Genomic DNA, 22,559 nt, shown 5'->3' on the forward strand with positions numbered 1-22,559 from the left:
TAAGCCACAAGAAACAGATTTCAAATAAAACTTCTATCTCATTGCTGATGGTCTTAGCGTACCATCAGGGAAAGAATCCATATGGCATTGTGTATATGATGTGTTTAACAAATGTATTAGCTAGCACATGTTAATTAACAAGCTTTCAAAACACTACTTACCGTCACTAGTGTAGAGGAAGCGGTGTTTAAAACATGTGAACTGGACATGGTCCAGGTCACCAAGTGGTGTTTGAAAGTGTTAATTAACACATGAACATAATAGCTAAAATGTTTGCTAAGTACAAATAGTTTTGCCAGGCTTAACAAGGCCTGAGTCACCTAGAGAGAGAGACTGTACTGAAATAGGAAATATGTTCACAGCACGCACACACACAACAGGTGATACTATTATTGTTAAATTCCATGCAAAGGGTGTAATCTCCAACTGTGTGCAGAGTCATAGAAATCCAGCCATCCCTAGCAATAAAAGGAATTGTGAAGCTCAGAGTCTAATGCATCAATTTGGTAACAGCTGTTTAGTTTGTGAAGTCACAATTGATCAAGGTATTTCATAAAATTAATTTGTTTTCACACTTAAGATAGCGAACACAAAGCAATGATTACACAGGGATTTTTGTGAATTTCATTGAAATGTTTTTGAAGTTTCCTATTCGTTCCCTTGGAAAGGAGCCTCTTTTTTAGAGTCTGTCACACACAGCAGTAATCACATATTATTCTGCATAGATTGATGTAGCTGCCATTTTCTCCAGGAAAATCTCTGAATGGGAACAAAGAAAGAATGTTTGTTATTCACACAATAGGAGTTTGACCAGAACTGAGAACCCTACACACATTATATCAGGTGATACACAAGACAGTGCTGAATGATGATTATCCTTAGTCATTTTACTCTAAATTCTCCCTACTGCCTTGTTATAAACAAAGGGCTTAGGTTATGGTTTTAATCACCAGGCTTGAGTAAGGAGTGGCATGTTGATACATGGGGCCAGCACCAGCCCAGGGAGGGAGCTATGCCTGTGAGATAGGGAAATTTCCTCTCTGGCTCCCCTGTTGCTCCAAGAAGAAAGTGATCAGCTACTGGCCTATCCAAGCAGTTGATTACGACACACTCCACTTCGGCCAACTAGTGAGGTAAGGTAGAGCAAGAGCAAGTTACATGGTCTCTGTGCCCACTTACAATACAAGAGGATTTTTTCTCATCAGCATGGGCATGTAGTCTAAGGATGGAATTCACTAGGGAGGGACTTAAGCTATGCATAGGGTTGCCAATTTTGGTTGGACATATTTCTGGAGGTTTCATCAAATAACAATCTTTAATTAAAGATTAATCTAATTCCAGGAGACTCCAGGACAATCCTGGAGGGTTGGCAACCCTAGCTATGCAACACTCATTGTTGCAACCTGTAACTTTTAGACATGCTTCTGCCAACTGAAGTTCACAACTCTGATTAAGGATGCAGGCCCCCCCATAAAATGCACAAGGAGAGTCAATCACCAGCACTCAGTGGGGAGCTGCCTAAATTAGCCAATAGGAATAGCTGAGTAGGAGTGTGGCCTGAATCTGCCTCTCAAGAAAATGAGGCACCTAACTCTGGGGCAGAGGGAAATGCCTTCCTTCACTTGGGAATCACAGCTCTGAACACTTTCCTGGAGTTAGATACTTAAGACAGGTCACTGCTCCTCCCCCACTACTAGAAAAAACTGAGGGGGCGGTGCCACACCTTCTAGGACTTTATGCAGCAGCTGAGCAGGGGTTTTGTGAATACCAAGTGCTGGCCATAGGTGCCTGATGCCACTTCATACGTCTAAGTCCCCTTGTCAATCCCATCCAGCAACTATCTAGCCCTCTGATAGGCGCTCACACCATTGTCATGCCTATGGACAGGGATCCTCTTCTCTGTTTGGTGAGGCACCTAACACATTCACTGGTGCTGAGAGAAATAATGAAGGGGAAAAAAAATAAAGAAATCAGTGTCAACTACAGCTGCAATCTTTGTAACTCTTGTGCACAAAATGGAGAAGCTAGTTGCCCTGCTCCCCCTCCCCATCCCTGAACCTTGTATGCCCAGAAGCTAACTGCTATCTTGGCCTCAGTTCCTCAGACAATTGCATTTACCAGATCTTTTTTTTTTTTTTTAAACATTTTGAGATTAAGCAATTTTAAAGGGTAGACTTTTATTCTTATAGAGACACCAGTCAGAAGGCTATGTTCTGGCTGATGCAGTGATTGAAAGACTGAGCTTTCCTTCCCCAACCCCAGAACATTAAAAGGACAACATTTAAATATTTTTACTGACATTCTATCATTTTTCTAGTACAATTGTCAAGCTTAAAAAGGCCAAAGAATCCAGATAACATCTTGAATAATATTTATACAGCCTCCAAATAATTTAGCATTTCAAAGCCACGGTAGATTCAAGCATCTGTTTAAGGTCAGATATGTCTACATTTTACAGACTCCAAATATAGTATCAAATATAACCAGGCCTCTACAATATTAGAACATAGTTACCACCCTTAACGAAGTATAAATTGTGAAGGCACAAGGATAGATTATATAGATGAAGTTGCCCAAGAAAGCTTTGAAATTATCAATGCACGAGTCTAAGAAATGCCACTGTTAAAAAAAAAAAAAAAAAAAAAAAGAAGCTTTTCTAGTTTTAAAATAAAGGTTTTACTAAAACTTCCACGTGAATTAAGGCTCAGTTTACTTTCTACCAAGAGAAAAAAAAAAATCTGTATACTAGTCAGTGATGTAATCAACGTATTCCTCTATTGGTGCTGTGCTGCCCAATCCTCCACTAGAGCATATTGGCCTTTTCGTGGAGTTAAAAATTCGTATGGCTGCTTGATGGACATCTTTCATTGCAAATTTAAGACTGATTATATGCCTGCCTTATGAGCCCTTGTTAATTTTTAATCAGGGAAACAGCAAGAGTAGCAACATCAGTTGCTTGATAAAAGTAGACTAGAAAGGTTATAGAACCAATATCCCCATAGTCAGCAAATGAGTGGCCTTGGCTTCTCTAAAGCTTGTACAACCTGGCATCCACATGTCAGGAAGACTTCACTGAACACTGGGGAGGGGGGAAAAAAAAAAGTCTCAGGGACTTTGTTGAGCCTGCACTATACAAGTCTGAAATATGACTTGCATAGTTAGCACTCCCTGAATAAGTGGCTCTCTGTAAAGCTTTTTACTTTGACATCGGTATTATGCCACAAGGCTCAACTGAACTCAGCTGAAGAAACAAATCAACAAGAAGTTTAATAGTGCTGCACTGTAAAGTTATCTGGCTAGTCCAGGAGCATTTAGTAAATGGGAAACATTCCAGCAGGAATTAGGAGTGTTCTGTCTCAACCGAATCAGGAAATCCATTCCTCACAGGAGGACTTGACACACCAGTTCTATACCTCCTGAAATGCTCATGCTTTCTTCTCATGGCAAGTTCACCTGGACATCCTTTCCTTACTAACTCACGAGTCTTTTTTAAACAGTCTTCCCCTTTATAAATGGGGTTTTAGAAGTGCTGTATGTATGTAGCTGCTTATATATTTCGAAACCTGCTATTTAAAATACAAATAGCTAATTGCATCAGGAGCACAATGCTGAATTCTGAACACTAACATATCACACCCCTTTCAGTATTAAGTAGCTCTTGTAATTTACAGTTGTGGCTTGATGGCAATGATTTCAGTTGCCTAAATCAAAAGTTTCCTAGGGGATCTTGAGTGTTCCTGTATAATTTATGTTAAAACGCAGCTGGATTGAGATCTCAGATCAGATGAACTGAGATTTTTCTTTACACTTAGTTTTCCCATTGACTTGAATTACACCAGCATTCACAAGGTTGTAGATATCAATATTTGCAGAACAACAACACATGGGCCCCCAATTTTGATGGGGCTACTGTTGTTTTTGGTGCTTTATAAACAAACAAAACATGGTCCATTATTTCAATGAGAGCATGCTGCTAGTCTGGAAATTTAAGTTCTCACTTATCTAACAACATCATCTAATGAGAAAAAAAAAAGCTAACTAGATGCTCATGTGAATTAGTTGTTCCAGCAGTTCAGTGATATGGCAGTTTATGGCTGTTGATTGAGGCCTTTACAAACATTTCATTAGTGTTCTCAAAGCTAACATAACCAATGCTTTCATATAATTCCTTCCTCTTACAAGAGTGTATTCTTGAGAAATTTGGACAGTCTGTTGGAGCTGTTCACTTCAGCTCTCCTACAGTCACAAGCATTCCAGCTAGTGGACCATACTCTAAACTGTCTCTAAAACTGGCCGTTTCTGTTTACGAAGGCAGTTTTCTTGTACCTGATTCCACAGTTGAGTTCTAACCATTCAAAAATAGGATTTTAATTAAACACTCAGACCAATATTTTCAAACTTGGCATCCTAAACTTGCTCTAAATCTTGTCTCTCTCACCAACAAAAGTTGATCCAATAAGAGATATTACTTGATCCACCTTGTCTCTCTCATCCTAAACTTATACAAACAATAGCATATATTTGGATGCCTATGGTCTGAGCACCCATAGTTATGAGTAAAATAGTGAGAACTGTGGGTGCACCATATCTGAGCACACTGGCACCAGGCCATACATTTAAGTGTCCAAATAAAGAATATGGAAACCTAACCTCAGGCAGTCAAATCTGAAAATTTGGCTAGGGTCCTTCAACAGAATATCAGCACGTGTGGGCACTAGTGTATTACATGGTTTCACATTGCATTGCTTTATCTTGTGTCCTTCATGGCAACTCCACACATTTTATGATTAATTGACCTCTCAAGCCATTAAACTATTCAGCATGACATTGTTAGCTTGATAGTAAACCAACTGTGCTTTTTCAAACGGATCTAAAGATAATACCAATTGAAAGGACACTCTGTTTCACTGTCCAGAGTCCCTAGAATACCAGTAATCCTGAAAGACTGTTTTACCAACAATTCTCCCTAAAAAAAAAAAAAAAAAAAAAAACCACACCAGACAAGTTCATAGTTGGATCATTTTCCTCAACAATCCAGCGGCTAGAGAGTGGAGAGGAGTTTACTCACAGTGTAATCTTGAAATGGAACTGTTCTGCAACAAATATAGCCTTAGTTACACGTGATCACCTTTACTGAAGTCTTCCTTTACCTTTTCCATGAGATCATGCCTTTCACTTTCTCAAAGAATTCAAAAAAAAAAAAAAAAAAAAAGTACACACAGTTGTGTATCCTGAAGAGCACACAATAACACTGTACATAAAAGACAATATGTTTACAATTCAGTTTTGTTTGTAAAGGCAAGAATGCTTTCATGCATCTGCTATTTACAGTATGCTTTGTGTTGCAACTGCTAATTTAATGGAAGTTCTTTTTTTTTTTCCAGCCCATAAATTCCAAAGTGCCTCTGTAGGTTTAAAAAAAAAAAATCCCAAAGTTTTGATTCAGCTCCTAGCAAATTGACAGACAGGCAACAGCACAGCAATGTGTGAACCTTCTCATTGGGTGTTAGTTTGATTTTCACATTGTCACTGCATCAGGACCTCACGATGTGTATATCCTGATAAGCGTGCACCCTCCTTTTCAGAAGTCCAAACTGCAGACCTTGCATTCGTTGGAACAGAAAGGCTGCTGCTGGCTGCAGTAGATTAATATGAGCTCCAATAGCGTGGTTTTTGATTAAGGTCCTGAGGTTAGAAAAATGTAATTTGTACCCCACAAGGTGCCATAGTATGAACAGTGACAGCAATTAATCCTCCGCCTGCTGATGACAGTGATAAAATACCTGCTGCTGCCTCTAATAACTTTATTCATGTTCCAAAAGGAAAATTTACATGCTCCATGAATGTGAAAGAAAAAAAATTACACTTTTCATCAACCTGAAAGTTTTTAATCTTTGAAGTTAATGATTGTTTAACAAATCCATTTATTGAGACATGTTTCAATCGAATCTTTGAGATTCTTATTTGTAGGATTAAAAAAATAAATCACACTTCTCATAGAAGTTGACTAACTGCCGGGGATGGGATTTGGGGGGAGGGGAAAGCTTAATTAAAAAGCAGGATGAAAAATACAGGCGTGTCTGAGGGGAGACCTAAAAATCTAATATCAAATGTGTTAAGCATGTGATCAAGATAAGAGATGTTAAAAAGATTATTAAAGTTCTAATCCTTAATGAAATCTAAAATACAAGTGCAGTATCTATGACAAGCTCCTCCAGGCTCACTGTTCAAAAATGAACTTGCATACAGTAGGCAATATTCACACTTATGATAGTACTCCTGTTTTTCCACGTTTCCAAAACTGGCACATTTAAATTCTGTATAAACAGTTTGATTATTTCATTTTTTCTTTAAAAAAGTGCATCTGAAAACTTAGATTACATTTATATTTCTGAAATGATTAAGATGTTATATATAATTTTAAAGGAAAATTATATACACATATATACATACATATATATACACATACATATACACACACACTTGTGAGACCATACTCCATATCCACCTCAGTTTTTACAGCTCCTTTATGAACAAATGTCACCAAAGTTTCCTCTTCACATACTATACTAAAATCACTATTGTAACTAATGGACTACTTTGAGGAATTTAGTTCCCAATGCTTTGGGGATACAATCTGGCTAAATATGGTTATAGCACTTGCTTCTGTAATTAAGCATCTAATCCTACTCCAATTTAAATCACTAGTGTTAGATATGTGTCCCTGTATGAACAGCAGCCAGGTGTTTTCAGTCAGAATAGTCTTTGTAACAGGGCCAGCCCCCTCCCAAGCACTCCAGGGCCAGAGGTGGAGAGCATTCTGCCTTTGTTTCTCCCCTCCCCCTTTCAGAAGCCACTGTCCACAGATAATTCAAACCAAGCCCCTCTTGGGATCCATTTCATTGAGTTCTCTGGTACACTTTGGCTCTGTAGGCTTCAATCCCAGTTCAGCATCTCTCTTCTGATTAATCCAAAACAACTCAAAAACCAGACTCACAATCTTCATCACAGCTGGCCTTTATAATCCCTGACCTGCTTAGACATGGTCTGCTCCATACCTCCCTGACTGGAGAGTTTTCTCCACTCTCTACAGCTTCTTCAGCTTTTTCCCTGCTGACTCAGGGCTCGGTAGAAGTCTTATTGCTCCCTGTAGCATCTCCAAAAATAGCCACAATCTCCTGGACTTTCCTTTACTACAACTTCCTGCTCTTTTAATCCTGGGATCACCTGATTGAACCCAGATGTGCCTCATCTTGTAATCGGGCAAGCTTAGCCCCTGACTTTCCAGTTTACAGGCAAGTCACCCTGTTAAACCTTTATTTCAGACTAAGAATCATGAAAGAATGAGAAAGATTCCTGAGTAGGTGCACAATGTCTTTGTAACACTCTGCATTGAATAGAACCTAAAATGACACCAGTAAGAGGATTTTATTCCATTTAAAGTTGCTGTGTCAGATAACAGCCCTTGTTTATCACTGCAGCCAAAATGAGCTAAGGGAAGCATAGAGACAGGAAGGGGTAGGGCATAAAAGAATTGTTTGCTGCTGCCCCATTCTGAGACTGTTCTATTATGGCCTGGTCTCAAGCTTGGTGTAGAGACCAGCCAGCAGTATTGTCATGGGGGGAAAGCAAACTTCATGGTAATCTGCAATATTGCCATGACAATACCAAGTCTTGAATCTATCTTTATATCTTGATTGATTGGATTTTCATGAAGACTGTGACCCATAGGTCCCTAGGGTAGCCCTCAATGAAAATGCCAAGGTCTGGGCAGGCTGCAAAAAGGAGAGCAGATTCTCCCCAAAACAGGTGGCTAACACTGAAGTTAGACTCACCAACCAGTCACCAACTGTGCTCCTGATCCCCCACACTGGTTATTGAGAAGCTAAAAAAGAAATCACCCCTGCCCCCCTTTATTGCATTCCAGTTCTCTATCTCCCAATCAGCACATATGTCCAGTACAGAGATAAGTTACTTAAAAACTCTGCTCACTACACAACATGTTCTTCTGAACTCCAAAGGGTCAGCCATATTGCCAGGTCAATTTTAGTTTGGATCTTACCCAATATATCACGCTGCCAGCCAATCATTTAGTGTCTAAAACTAAAGGTTTATTATAAAGAGAAAGGAAAGAACAAGAAGAGAGTTGTTAAACAGTAAAGCAATCAGATACATACATAAGAATTCAAAGCCCATGTAAAGGCTGAATCCCCACTCTGACACTCCGAGTGCAGAAGTGGGGGCCCACAAGGATTTTAAAAATTAATACTTGCCACTCGAGGCTTGTATTAAACTCCCAAGTTTACAGCTTTTCTCTGACCTTGGCTTGGTAAACTCTGCCACCACACAAATGCAAAAAAATAAATAAAATAAAATAAAAAAAAACCCTTTGAACCCAGGAAGGAGCACTTGGGAATTCCTCCTTGTGGGGTACCCTCAAGCCCTTTCACCCCCTCCCCTCCAGGGAAGAGCTGAGAAAGAAAACAAAGGAAATCAGCTGTGACTACCATCTAATCAAACAACATATGCACAAAGGTTACAAGCAAACAAAAGCATCTGGGATTAGCACAGAGGAGTCCACAAGCCAATGATTTTACTAATTTTACTTACATATCTGAGGCTCCAGATAAGTAGGTTCAAGGTATGAATTGATAATCTATAATCATACCTGGCTTAAAAGCTGGTTACAGAATTACTGCTCCGTGTCCCTGCAGCCCAGAGAACAACAGACAAAGGGAAAGTTTCTTTCCCAATTTTAAAAAGTTCTAACTTCCCATTGGCTCTTTTGGTCAGCCCACTTTTGCCCACTCCTTTTCTTTTACCTGTGGGCTTGTTAACCCTTTACAGGTAAAGCAAGCAGAGAACAGACCAAGAGGGATTTTACAGCTAACTGTTTGGCTGGGTGTCTATCAAAGGGAGCTAGTTCCCCCCTCGCGTTTCATGTATCACAGCCCATATATCAGGGTCTTAGCAGTACTGGTGAGTTTGCTGGCTTGTAGCACATCCACAGCTTGGATGGGTCAGTCAGTCCTTTGTTCAGAGCTTTGTTTGTAGAAAAGTTGCTCCAGAGGTAAGAAGCAGGATTGAAGACAAATTGGAGAAGATGTAGCTCCCTTTTTATATCCTTTGCCATATGGCTTGTACTTCCTTTGTCCCACACACAAGCTTTGCAGCACATAGCATGGAAAAGTCTTAGAGTTGTGTCCATAGCAATGCCCCTACATGTCTTGCTCATATGGTGTAGTCTGTGGCTTTTTCAATGGGTTCATTGTATTGCGGATGTCCCTTGATGGGCCATCAAGCAGATTTAGTGCTCATGCCATTTTGTCTGGGAGTGTCACCCAGAAACACAGCAAAAGTTTTGAAATAGAGCTATGCCATATATATCTATAACTCACAATACAAAGGTGATACAAACATATAAACAAGATTATCATATTTAGCCAATCATAACTTTTCCACTGATAACTTACATGCCATATTTTGTAAGATTCATTGCAATTATATAATATTGGTATCCATAATATCATAAAGTGTCTCCCATATTCCATACAGTGTCACACAGACCTACTTGCTCTTTCGTATTAAAAGTAGCTCTACTTAATGAGCTATTTAAAGAGCAATATATAGCAAAAAGAGGATTTCTCCTTTGAACAACAACCTTTGTTTTGTTGAGCAAACCAAACATTATATCAAGTTATGTTTGGTTTTCATGATATTTTGGATACAGATATTAGCATTTGAAGTTCTTAGGACTTAAACATAGTTGTTTTGTTTTGTTTTAAACTCATGCCAATATATGGATAGGATTTTTGAGTTCCTTCTGGTACTTTAATTAACAAATGAAAACAGAGGTGAGGAGTTGTATGTATTTTGCATCACACATTTCTTTTTTCTATAAACTATTTGTATGGTGGTAAATAAATTTCTGACTTTGGATTCTTATCAAAACCAAATGTCTTCAGCTTTCTCAATCATGAAACAAGACATGATTAAAATGTATTGTGCCCCTTCTAAGGGTTTCTACTCATACAAGCGAAATGTATATGGTAGGAAACTGAGTAATTTAGAGAGCCATTTAAAGTGTATTGGCTATTTGTTGCATGATTCTTTTGTAGATCTCTTTGTACAGATAATCTTTTCTTTTTCTGACTTGGCTGTTTTTTGCTTGTATATGTTATATGATAGAAAGCAATGTCTCTACGACTTGTAAGTTACAAAGTCATCAGTAACCCTTGTAAATAAATAATACATCCACAATCAAACAACCTTGTTAACCATCCATTATACTGCATATCCTTTAAATAATGTACTATTAGAGCCAAATAGGTTTTCTTAATGGCTTTGTGGTAATAGGCTAGCCTCTGATATTCCCCATTGAATGACTATGCATTGATCTATTGCGGACACCAATGCCAAAAGTGCTAAATCCAGCAATGAAATTGCAGAGGTAGAAACTTTGACTGGCTGGTACTGCAAATTCTTCTACCTGAGAAGCATAATTGAGGTACATATAGCAGTTCTGCAATACAAAGTCATTACACATACTGATGAATAAGAGGTACTTTGAATCCCTTTCTGTTTCCTTATCATTTGAGTCAAGACAGATTTCTTATGAACAGCTCAACAAAAATGCAGCTTTATCAACTCAAAATAAATACAAAACTACATATGGGTCTGATTATTGCTCCAAATTCTTCCAGAGTATGTACTGGTAAAACCTGTGTCACAGTTTTGATGTGGCATGTGAACCATGAGTTTGCTGCCCAAGCCCATTCAAAGAATGGAAGGAGACCATTCAGGATGCTTAGAAAACAAATTCTCATCTCACTTGCTTGCATGTGGCTTGATCTGCACTGCTTCCAGGACCAGGAAGGAGAGATCTCAAATGGAAGCAAAGGCGACACATGGTGGTGGTGCTGGGGAGCGGGAGGGTCGGGGGTGGAATGTGGGGTCACATGCCCACCCCAGATTTGCTCCTTGGTTTGAAGTAAGCATGCTCACATGGACTGAGCATGCTCAGTAACACTGCTGAAGCTGGCTGCCCTCACTCTCCCCCACCCCCATCCGCAGGCAGAGGTCATCCCAGGGAGCAGCTGTGGCAGTGCTCCATGTGCCCCCTCTCCTTTCCGATTTCTCTCCCCTGTGGTTAATATCAGTTCATGGGGGCTGCTTCTTGTCCCTGTCCCTCCTTCCTCTCCCTGATGCAGGGAAATGGGAATGGAGGACAGGGTGAGGTTCACAGCTGCATGTAGGCCTGGCTCTGGTGCTTTACCTGTTCACTGCTTTGGTGGTGGGGGTGATGCAGAGCTGAGTGATTGGCTACAATCTGGTGGTGATGGGTTGGTTGCCTGGGCAAGCTCAGCATTGCAAGTACCCTATATCAACCCTACTTTTGACCAGGTTGCTGAATATCTGGTAAAGCCAGGTACTCAGCTGGTTGCCAGTTTGGGGGACTGGAAAAGATTTTTCTCCTATGGCAAAATTGGCAACTTCTGTGTGTTTTTTCCCCTCCTCCCACCTGGCATCCAGGACATCGGGGGAAGGGGAGAATAGAGAGGGGGGTATTAAATTACTATTGTTGCAACTTTGGTAAATTCCAATGTGTTAAAGGTTAGAAAGGGTCCACTTTGAGGTTCCTGTAACTCAGTGGACAGCCTAGGCATTAGTGCTGAGTATAGCATTGCAATGTGATGGGATGTGCCTCTGTCTCATACAGCTTGTGGATTCTCTTCTCTCTCCTACCCTTGGCATAGAGGAGGGGATCAGGCTGGGACTCTGGCTTCCAGTCAGGGTCCCTGGGCAATGGGTGAGGCCTGTGGGCACAGGTGGAGCATGGTCAAGGGCTAGTTGAAATTTTTTTTGTCAAAGCTGGTTTTTGGCTAAAAACTAAAATATTTATGCTCAAAACCTGTTGGACTACATCTCCCATGGTGCACCAATGTCAGGGACACCTCCCTGCTCCAAGATGGGAGACGATGGTGCATCATGAGAGATGTAGTCCAACCAGGAAATGTGGCCTGTAAAGGAAAAGGGAGCCTGAGACACCCAAAATAAAACTCTCGTGATGCAAAGTATCAATTCCAAATCAGTTTGTTGTTGTTGAACTTTTTGGTTTTCAAATTTCTGTTAAAAAAAAAATCAAGATTTTTGGTGTAATTTTTCCCTCCAATCAGCTCTAAAATGGCCTTCACACTTACCCTCAGGTTAGATTCCACCAGGTCCCTTGATGCCAGTTAGAGCTTCACTGGAACAACCCTGCTGGGGAGTTCCAGGTGGTTATCCCAGTTAGGTAACGATTTTAAATAAAGTTGCAGCCTCTGCATTTAACCAGATGATGGTGTCTGTATCTCATTGTTTCAGTATCCACATCAATCGGTACTTTTACTTTTAAATTATATTTTAAAAGTTGCATTTTAACAAATCCAGATTCCTGAACCAAACTTACACTGGCTTCAGTTTACCATCCTTTTTCATGCAGTGCATGTCCCAGGAGTAGACAACAGATTCTAGGCACTCATCCTGCTGGCCAGCAAGGATCCATAGGCAATGCCCCAACAACTCTGAAACGTTGTCTGTGGGATTAATAGAGGATTCGGTTGCCTTGCAGACTTTGAAGGCCTGTAAGGCCAGCCTTTCAGAGTTCACAGAATTTAGAGCACAGGAAAGGCTCACCGTGGGTGGCCTATACCTACACACCAGGTGGTATGATTTGATATGTGGTGGTTTTGACCCACTGTGGTTTGGCTCCCTCCACTATCCCTGTCTGGCTAGCAAGCTTGTCCTACTGGAGTAGGTTGATGGGTTTCCCAAATCAATGCAGGCATTTCATAGTGCAGAAACTCTTAGAAGGGAGGTCCAGGATGAGCGGGCACTGGAAGGACAACAGGTTACCCATAACACCGGAAACCCTGACAGAACTAGTACAGATTCTGTGGTCTGCAACTGTGGGAAGGAGGCCATTTTATTTAAGGCAGCATTTGTTGTTACCTTCTTTGGTGCTTTTGGAGTTGTAGTAAGAGGAGGCCCTAAGATATAAACCTTGGTATCAGAGGCCCGGTATGAGGCCTAAGGCCTGAACTAAAGTAATGGTCAAGACTTTGCTAATATAAAGCAAAGTTAAGCTGTGAGCCAGAGGCAGGCCCTGCTCACAGAAGCTGGCAAGGAAAGGGCTGAGGTTGCATAAATGTATATTCACCTAGCATAGTTACAGCATAAACATGGTACCAAGACACACTATACCGGAACATTCCACAGATAACATGGAACAGGCCGACCCATCCCAATGACAGGGGCAAAAGGGTAAAATGATGGATAGAGTTGTTTTGATCGAACCAACATGTACAAGGTGAGAGGCGGCACCTTACTACGTAGAGGGGTTGTACCTTGCTACGTAGAGGGGTTGCACCTCAATACGTCAGGAGTGATGTGTAACTTGTTTGTACCTGTGTATAAAAATGTATCCCTGGGGTGGTGTCTTTGTCCAGCCGAGGGGGTAGTGGAAAGTCCCGCCACTGACTGAGCTGAGTCCATTGCCGAGCGGCACTTTCTAGCAGTATGCCCGGTAGACTAAGTAATCTACGGGGAACTGATGGGGTGAGACCTTGTGGCTTGCACAGGCTGATGTCAGACCTTGTGGCCCTCGCAGGCTGAAGTCCTCACCCTGCCTCATTCTCTGTCTCCCTGGTGGCAGGGAGGGTGCTAGAATTCAGAGACAGCTGAGTCCTGGAGGGTAGGCTGAGGAGAGACTGCCCTGCATAATGAGTTATATGCTCAGGAGCCTACAACTCTGGTGCCAGTTACAGGTTATATGGTAAGGAGCACTGTAACCCACCCGCACTAAAACCTAATAAATTTCTGGAGTGTGCAGCCCTCCCTAATGTCCTCATTTTGCTGCTGTGTCTACATCAATACACCAGGTAAGCCATAATTGCTTGCAACTGAACTGACCATTGTGGTTTTGTTCACATCATAGTATTTGAGAAATGGAGTTGCTGTGGTCATTTATTTTACCTTTTTGAAGGCAATTTCTTGATTTGGCCCCCATAGCCACAATGTGTTAGACGTTTATAGTTCAAGATGGTATGATGCATATGGTCTTACCTTGAGGCTGAACGTTATAATACAGTTTTAGCACTCCATTACAATTCTTGCTTAACTTTCAAATTCCCACTGGCATCTCTCTTCCTGGCTAGCAGACTGTTCTGTCACAACTTATGTTGGGTGGGGTTTTCAAAGTCACTGAGAGTTAGTATTAATGTAATGGGAGTTTTACCATCTAAGGGCTTGGCTACACTTGTGAGTTACAGCACATTAAAGGAGCCCCAGGCACACAAGCTCACTACCCATCCACACTGGCAAGGCACATAGAGCGCTCTGACTCCATGGCTAGAGCACTCCTGGTACTCCACCTCGGCAAGTAGAATAACGTTTGATGCGCTCCCGCTGGAGTACCCCAGCGTCAGTGTGAACGAGGTGTTGCATTACTACGCTCTGATCAGCCTCCAGAAACGTCCCATAATCCCCTTAAGTCAAGTAGCCACTCTCATCATTGTTTTGGATATGCCTTTTGAAAGCTCCGTTTGACAGCCAGCATGCTTATCTGCTCTGAGACAAAGCAACCATTACTGTGGAATGCTGTGTGAGAGAGAGAGAGGCGGGGAGGGAGGAGGGGGAGGTCTGCTGCTGTCTGAACTTACAAGACAGCATGCTGCCATGCTCTCAGCCCCCCAAAAACCCACTCTCTCTCCCCCCACATACACACAACACACTCCCTGTCACACTCCACCCCCCTCCCCATTTGAAAAGCACGTTGCAGCCACTTGCATGCTGGGATAGCTACTGCAATGCACTGCTCTCTGTGGCCGTTGCAAGAGCTGCTAATGTGGCCACGCCAGTGCACTGGCAGCTGTCAGTGTGGAGGACAGACTACAGCGCTTTCCCTACTGCGCTCTACAAAGGCTGGTTTAACTCAAAGCGCTCTACATCTGCAAGTGTAGCCATGCCGTAAGACAATGGCAGCAGATTTATCCAACACTGGCCACTTTTGAAAATCTCACCCACAGTGCTTATGATTAAGCAGAAGGAAATATATCAAATATATGAAACAACCTTTCACATGATAGCACGTATGACATCTTACTAAAACACATTTAAAAAGTTGGAAGTGTGATCCCATTTATATAACCTGACAGAACTCATATTCAGTAAATACATGTAGTTGGAATGAATGAACACAAACTCCAGTAACAATTCTCTGTTCAGCTGCACATTTTGTAAGGAAGCCAATACATTCTCTTTGACTGATTAATCTAAAAACAAAATTATAAATCCAAACATCAGTCTCCTTATCTCCTTGAAGTAAAGGGCACATGCAGTAAAGTGTGACAGCTTGTGTGTAACAATTCCAAAAGTGAACCAGCTTATTTCAAAGATTAGCCATCTTCAAAACACTCATTCCTAAATATCACTTCTCAACAATCATCTATTGAATTCAGTGAAAAAGTCATCTGCCTATTGTGCTATTCCTGGTATGGTAACTGTAGCATGGCTCACATTTTATTCATTTATATTTCCTTTTGTAGTTATACAATAAAAAAATGTTCATGATGGAACTGTGTGAAAAATCCAATTTTGTTCAATACAAAATTTTGCCCAGTGAAAATATCCAAGAGCCCAAAATTGCTCAGAAATCTGAGTGTAACCATTTTGATACAAGTGTCTGTAAACTTACATGAAAATTTACGATAGGCAAAGTATGCTGCACAAGAAGTCAAGGCAGGTGCCTAGAAATCTGGGTAGTAAGGGGGTCACAAACCAAGGGCTGGGGGAGCAACTGCTGCACAGCAAATGACACCCCTGTTCTTATGGTTTCTGGAGAAGCAAAGGAGGACAGAGTAGATTTCTTCAAAAAGAAGTCATGCTACAGTGATTTTAGAGATCTTTCCAAACTTGTCTTACAAGCTATTTCAGTCAGTTGTTTTGGCAATATTTCCCCCATACACCACCACACACACACACACACAAAGTGAGCTAATGAAATCTGGGAAGGTTAACAATTACTTTGAGTGATAGTCTTCTTTTATTTTATTTGTTTATTTTATTTTTGACCTACACTATCATATGAATGCCTTTGCTTTCAAAACAAAATTGCCTGAGAGTAGGAAAATTAAAAATTAAAAATACTGATTGTAGGTGTGAGGAATGAGAAATTTAGCCTAAGAACTACAGGCACCTCAAAGCCACTGTCTGCCAAGTAGAGTTGGTCAAAACTTCGTGTTTTTGTGTTTGCTTATTTCAAGCAATATTTTTCAAAAGTAAATGAAGGCTGAAATATTATGAATAAAATGAAAACTTCCCTCTTCCATTTTTTGCAAAAAAACCTAACACAAATTGTTTCATTTTAAAAGTGTTTAACTTTAAACAATTCCAGTTTGTTTCCTTCTTCCCAACACTATAAAAAGAGTAAAAATAAATTAATAAATAAATTAATAAAATACTCTACCCTTTCTTCCCCAGTGGAAAGTAGTAAAATTGAGAATCTCCCTTATACCTCCCACTTTCTTTCTTCCCAGGGGAGAGAGAAAATGGATGTCCCCCCACTAAATGAATTAGAATTTTTTCTTTAAATCAAAATGTCCCATTCAGAAATGTTTCCCAAAACATGTTATCCAAAGTGACTTTTGGGGAGGATTGAAAAGTTTCACTTTTGACCAAGCCTTATTCTTGGGGGGAAATAAAATCACTTTTCACTGAAAAAAATTCTGACCAGACCTGCTGCCAGGTTTCCTGTATTCACTCCTGAATGCTAATGATATGCTAGAGAAAGGGTCAGGAGGCAAGAGGTAGTGGAAGAGACCGATATGTATTGAGAATAAATAGGAAGAGAGAAGAAAAAGGTTGAGGACTGCGGGGAGGGAACAAAAGTGAGAGGAACCTCCTTATCCCTTCTCCTTGCCCCTTACTTGTCTGGCTTCCATAAGAAGAGGAGGAGAAAAGAAAGTGATGAGACAGCCATTCACAGATACCGCAGAGCAACTCTACCTAGCTATTTGGCTTTGAACAGCGAAAAGGAAGATCTGGAGTCATCTCTCAATTTTTGACCAAAATTCAGCCAAATACGTGTTCAGAGTCAAATTTCACAGCAGCTTCAATCTCTTTGAACATTAATTCTTTGACCCCCCTCTGCAGAATTTGTGATGTTTGCTGATTAGTGCCATTTGTGATAGTAGATATAGTGATGTGGACACTTATCCACTGGGAACTGGACTGAAAAAACTCATTTCACCCAAGCAATTAGATGGCAGCAGCTTTTAGTCACTACTGACTTGAGTAAATTTAAATTTACCTAGAAATGAACAGCTCATTATTAGTCCTCTAAGTGATCCAGTTCCTCTGGAGCATGTTTTAATCACAATTACATACTAAATATTTGATGATGTACATTTCTGAATATGGTATTCTTGACTAATTATGTTCCTCAAAGTCATGAAACATTTTAATCTAGAAATGGATGAACTCATTCGACTCATTTAAAGCTGATGAGTTCACAAGTTTAGATCATATTCATCTTAAAGGAACTAAAAAATTGGACTTTGAAAGACAGCAATCTATACAATTAAGAAAACTAAGTTGTCATGGGTTAAGAAGTTCAACCATGAATTACAAACTTTCAGGGAGATAAAACAAGAGGAATGACTGGTCAACATCAAACGTGTCAAATATTTAAGGGTAATTAAAAAAAAGATTGAACACTGAGATGGCAAAATCTGTGGATAAAAAATATTTAGGTTAGTCAAGATTATGGGGAATTTCAGAGGGACCAAACAAAGCTAGGTACACAGACAACATGATCACTGATAAAATTCAGTGTTGACAATGCAAGGTGATTGAAACAGGTAAGAATAATTTGGTCCTCTCCTACACATTGCTGTGTTCTAAATTATCTTACTATTTAGGTGGGTCATTATTGTAGAGGGGTGGTAGTTAAATCCAGATGTTCTCTCATGAGGCCACACAAAGGTAGATCTAGAGGGACAAGGACAGAACTGAGAACACGGAGGGTACGTCTAAACTGCAGCAAAATATCCCGGCTGGCCTATGTCAACTGACTTGGGCTTGTGGGGCTTGAGCTGCGGGACTATAAAATTGTAGTGTAAATGTTCAGGCTTGGGCTGTAATTTCCAGTTTATGGGATCGGCACCCAGAGCACTGGATGGGCACTTTCAGAATTATTTTTAAAGAAATGAATTTGGGTTGTCACCTCGTCCCTCTGTGTCTCAATTCTCCATCCATAAAAGGGGATAATACTACATTCCTATCTCATACAGGTGTTGTGATGATAAAAACATTAAAGATGGAGAGATGTTTAGACATGGTGAAATGGAGCTCATATAAATCTGTGGTAGCTTGTCAGAGCCAAACTACCCCACAGCTTTTCCCCAGTCCCTCAGGAGGAAGGTAAGAGCCAGAGATGCAGATCCAGATCTGAACCAGCAATGCACAGCAGAGTTTCCCTACACCAGGGGAATACTATGATGGGCATTTACATCCCACTTATGCTGTTTGAATGGTATAAACTTGCTATAGAATCTGGCCCTGCATGTTCTAAGGGGCGTGAATTGTTATAGCTTTAGTGACTTCAGTTGAAATCAATAGAGCTATGACAATTCACACTAGCTAAAGATTTGCCCGTAACTGTGCTGTCTTGCTAGTTATAAGCTGCAATATTTTAAGTGTTCTTAAAGGGGGTTTTAGACATTTAGAAAAAAACCCATGAGGACATAAATAAAATCAATACAAATTGAAATGAGGTAGTGTAAGTGAGAGTCTTCATTGCTTCATACAAGCAATAGCTGATTTAGGGCCCAAAGAGAAAAAGGCCATAACTCCCACTAGCTCATCAAGAATGGTGCAATAGTCTTTATTGTCTCTTCCATTTCTAATCTACTGATAGTAAAAGCAGTAACTGTACATTATGGAGCCTAAGGGCAAGTGATGGTTCCAGTTCAGTACAAGTCTGGAAGCAAGCAAATATGACAGGTTTTCTCCCTGACAGTTCAAATTTTGTCAGTGTTTCAGTAAAAGAGTTCACTCACTCTTATGTGGGCAGGGTGCCATATGAAGTGAGTCTGGAGGGAATTTCTCTTGTATAGTGCTCCCACTTCCTTTCACCTTGGCAAGCAAGCTAAATTTTATGGCTTTTATTTTCTCTCAGTCACCATCACTCTCAGAAGAAGAGGGGGAAATTCTTTGGGTAAGGAAATAATGAATAAACAAAAGCAAAGCAAAATGACAGTGAGTTTTGCGATACTGTACCAGGAGCATAAAAACAAATAGATCCCTGTTTCAGCTCTCTAGGTATAGTCACTGACTCATTATGGATTTTAATTACCTGTAGCTGCTGGGTGGCTGTATTTGCTAAACATGTTTCATATTCAGATAAATCAGAAAGCCGGTTAAGGCTTGCAGGGGGGAAAAAAAAACTAAGGGAAGTGATAAAAACAGAATAAATTAAACTATCTAGAGTGTTTAAGAGTAATAAAGGGTATTTTAACAAATATATTAGGGGGGAAAGCTCTACTTGCTATTGTAAAAAGCCAGTAGCCATTTGTGATGGGTTCAATCACAGAAATCCCCTTGGGGCTGCCAATTGATGTGCCAAGACTACTTCTGCCCCTGCCTTCCCTGGCCAGCTTGGGACTCCAGAACCCTGCCTGGTTGTGCCAGACATGCTTGCTGGCTACAAACACAGACCAAGGTCTGAACTACATCCCACAAACTGCAGGCTTAACTGAAAGCAGCGTAATAAGTGTTTCTGTCTCCAACACTCAGATGCCCAACTCCCAGTGGGGTCCAAACCCCAAATAAATCCGTTTTACCCTGTAAAAAGCTTATGCAGGGTAAAGTCATAAATTGTTTGCCCTCTATAGCACTGATAGAGAGATATTCACAGCTGTTTGCCCCTCCCCCCCCCCCCCCCAGGTATTAATACATACTCTGGGTTAATTAATAAGTAAAAAAGTTATTTTATTAAATACAAAAAGTAGGATTTAAGTGGTTCCAAGTAATGACAGACAGAACAAAGTGAATTACCATGCAAAATAAAATAAAACACACAAGCCTATGCCTAATACAGTAAGAAAGTGATTACAGGTGAAACCTCACCCTCAGAGGTGTTCCAGTAAGCTTCCTTTTAGAGACTAGTCTCCTTCTAGTCTGGGTCCAGCAATCACTCACACCCCCTATGGTTACTGTCCTTTGTTCTAGTTTCCTTCAGGTATCCTTTGGGGATGGAGAGAGTATCTCTTGTGCCAGCTGAAGACCAAATGGAGGGGTCTCCCAAAGTTTTAAATAGACTCTCTCTTGTGAGTGGACACCCTTCCCACCCCCTGTGTAGAATCCCAGCTACAAGATGGAGTTTTGGAGTCACATGGACAAGTCACATGTCCATGCATGACTCAGAACTTACAGGTAGCCATGGTTCACATGCTACCTTGAACATCCTCAATTAGACTTCTTATGGATTGGAGCCTTCCAAGATCCATTGTCTGCTAAGTGTTTCTTGATTGGGCACTTAACTTGCAAATTCCTTTCTAAAGAAGCTGTCCAAATGCTTTACTGAGGTTACTTAAAAATCAAACAAGTATACAGCCAATATTCATAACTTTGAATACAAAAATGACACATGCATATAGATAGGATGAATATATTCAGTAGACCATAACCTTTGTAGAGATATGTTACATGGCATAAGTAGCATAAAACATATTCCAGTTATGTCATATATACATTCATAAGTATATTTCCATAAAGAATTATGGGGTGCAACGTCACACCGTTAAGGAGAATCAGAGCCTAATTGGTCCATGATGACCCTGTAAAGTATACAGGAGAGTAGGTAGCTGCTGGCTCCTTAGTCAATTAACAGAGGAGCAGCTGAGTTCTATAAGACGACTACCTGCACAGTATAAGTAGGAAGCTGCTGTCTGAGGGGAAAGCCTAGGACTACAGCAACCCAAAGGAAGCATGGCAGTCTCCTGTAGGAGAGGAACTCTGAGTTAGGGTTTAGAAGTAACTAGAAGAGCCCTGGGGAAGGCAAATAGTAGGAGACCTTTACTGTAGGGGAAAAGAGCTAGTGCGTGCCCTTAGAGAGAACCAATAGTTTGGGGCTGACTGTGACTAGACAGCTAAGCCACAAGAACAGAGCTAAGTCTTGTAGTGGATCCCTGAAACAAGGGGACAGGTGTCTGGGGAAGCAGTCCTTGGCCTGGTGTAACCAAAAGGGAAAGAGATCCACAGGGATCATGGTAGGCTTCTGTGGGGCAGCCCGGAGTTAGGGTCTACAGGAAATGGTTAATAGGCACACATTTGTCTTTTCTTCTTTCTTCTGCAGATATTGTGTTTGGACTCTCAGTGGAGAAAAGCCTGGAGATTCAGCTCTCTGATCAGAGTGAGAAAGAACTGAGTTGAGCCTAGGAGGGATGAATGGCCTGTTAATGTCAACTGGGTTGAGACTTTAGGTGACTTGTCTGGAGGGCTGAATCATGGAAGGCCTGTCAAGAGGCAGAGAGCCTGCAGGCGGTGCTAGAGCTGAGGATACTGATGACATTACACACTGACACTAGGCAGTGTTCTAAGGATGAGTGCACTCCATAACAAAGAGGTAAAAGAAAACCCAGAAGTTTTGAACATACAGAGCTCAGCTGGTCTGCATAAGATTCAGTCTAGGGGTTTGATGGAATTAGCTATTAAGCACCTAAACCATTCACTCTTTTTGGCAAACTGGGAGAACAGAAAATCAAGCCTAAAAATATTCAGTAAATGTGATCCTGACATCCATCTTCAACAAAATAATGGAACAAAAGTTTAGGGTGGGGGGAATCAAAAACATTTATCAGATAATGGTAACATGTGGAATTAAAGACCTTCATAATAAAGCACTGCCAGACAAGGTTTTTTTTTTTTTGTAATAGATGAATTACAGAATTAGTAGATATAGAAAGTGCAGTAGATGTAAAATATTTAGATTTTAGAAAAGCATTCAAAGTATTTTACAATCTTGATCCTCTGCTTATTTGGAGAATTTTCTCATGGTAAATGTTTTAATTACCGAGAATTTCTATATCACACGTCATTACCACCTTCACTGCTTTCTTACTGACTTTTGTCTTTAAAATCTAATCTTATTAGGCCCCTAAAACTTGATAGACTTGGAAAAATTTCCAGACTAAGAAGGGATTATCTATAGGAACACAAGTATGCCATACGGCATCAGAGAGTAGCCAGTACCAGTTGCTTCAGAGTAAAGAACTGTGGTAGTGAGCAGTTATGAAATAACTGGTTCATTTTCAGACTTCCTTTTATTGATATAGGGTGCCAGTGGACCCATTTTGTGCAGCACTACAATGGGAATAAGCAGTGGATAAGGTAAATTAAACCAGGAGGTCAGATAGGAAGAGTAGCTGTGGATATTGATTCTCCAAGCAAGAGATAGGAAAGGGTTCCCTTTCCTCTTTTTCAGCATATAAAGGGGAGCTACACTTTCCACCACTACCCCT

This window comes from Emys orbicularis, chromosome 6, assembly GCF_028017835.1.
Source record: "Emys orbicularis isolate rEmyOrb1 chromosome 6, rEmyOrb1.hap1, whole genome shotgun sequence".
In the NCBI taxonomy this organism is placed as follows: domain Eukaryota; kingdom Metazoa; phylum Chordata; order Testudines; family Emydidae; genus Emys; species Emys orbicularis.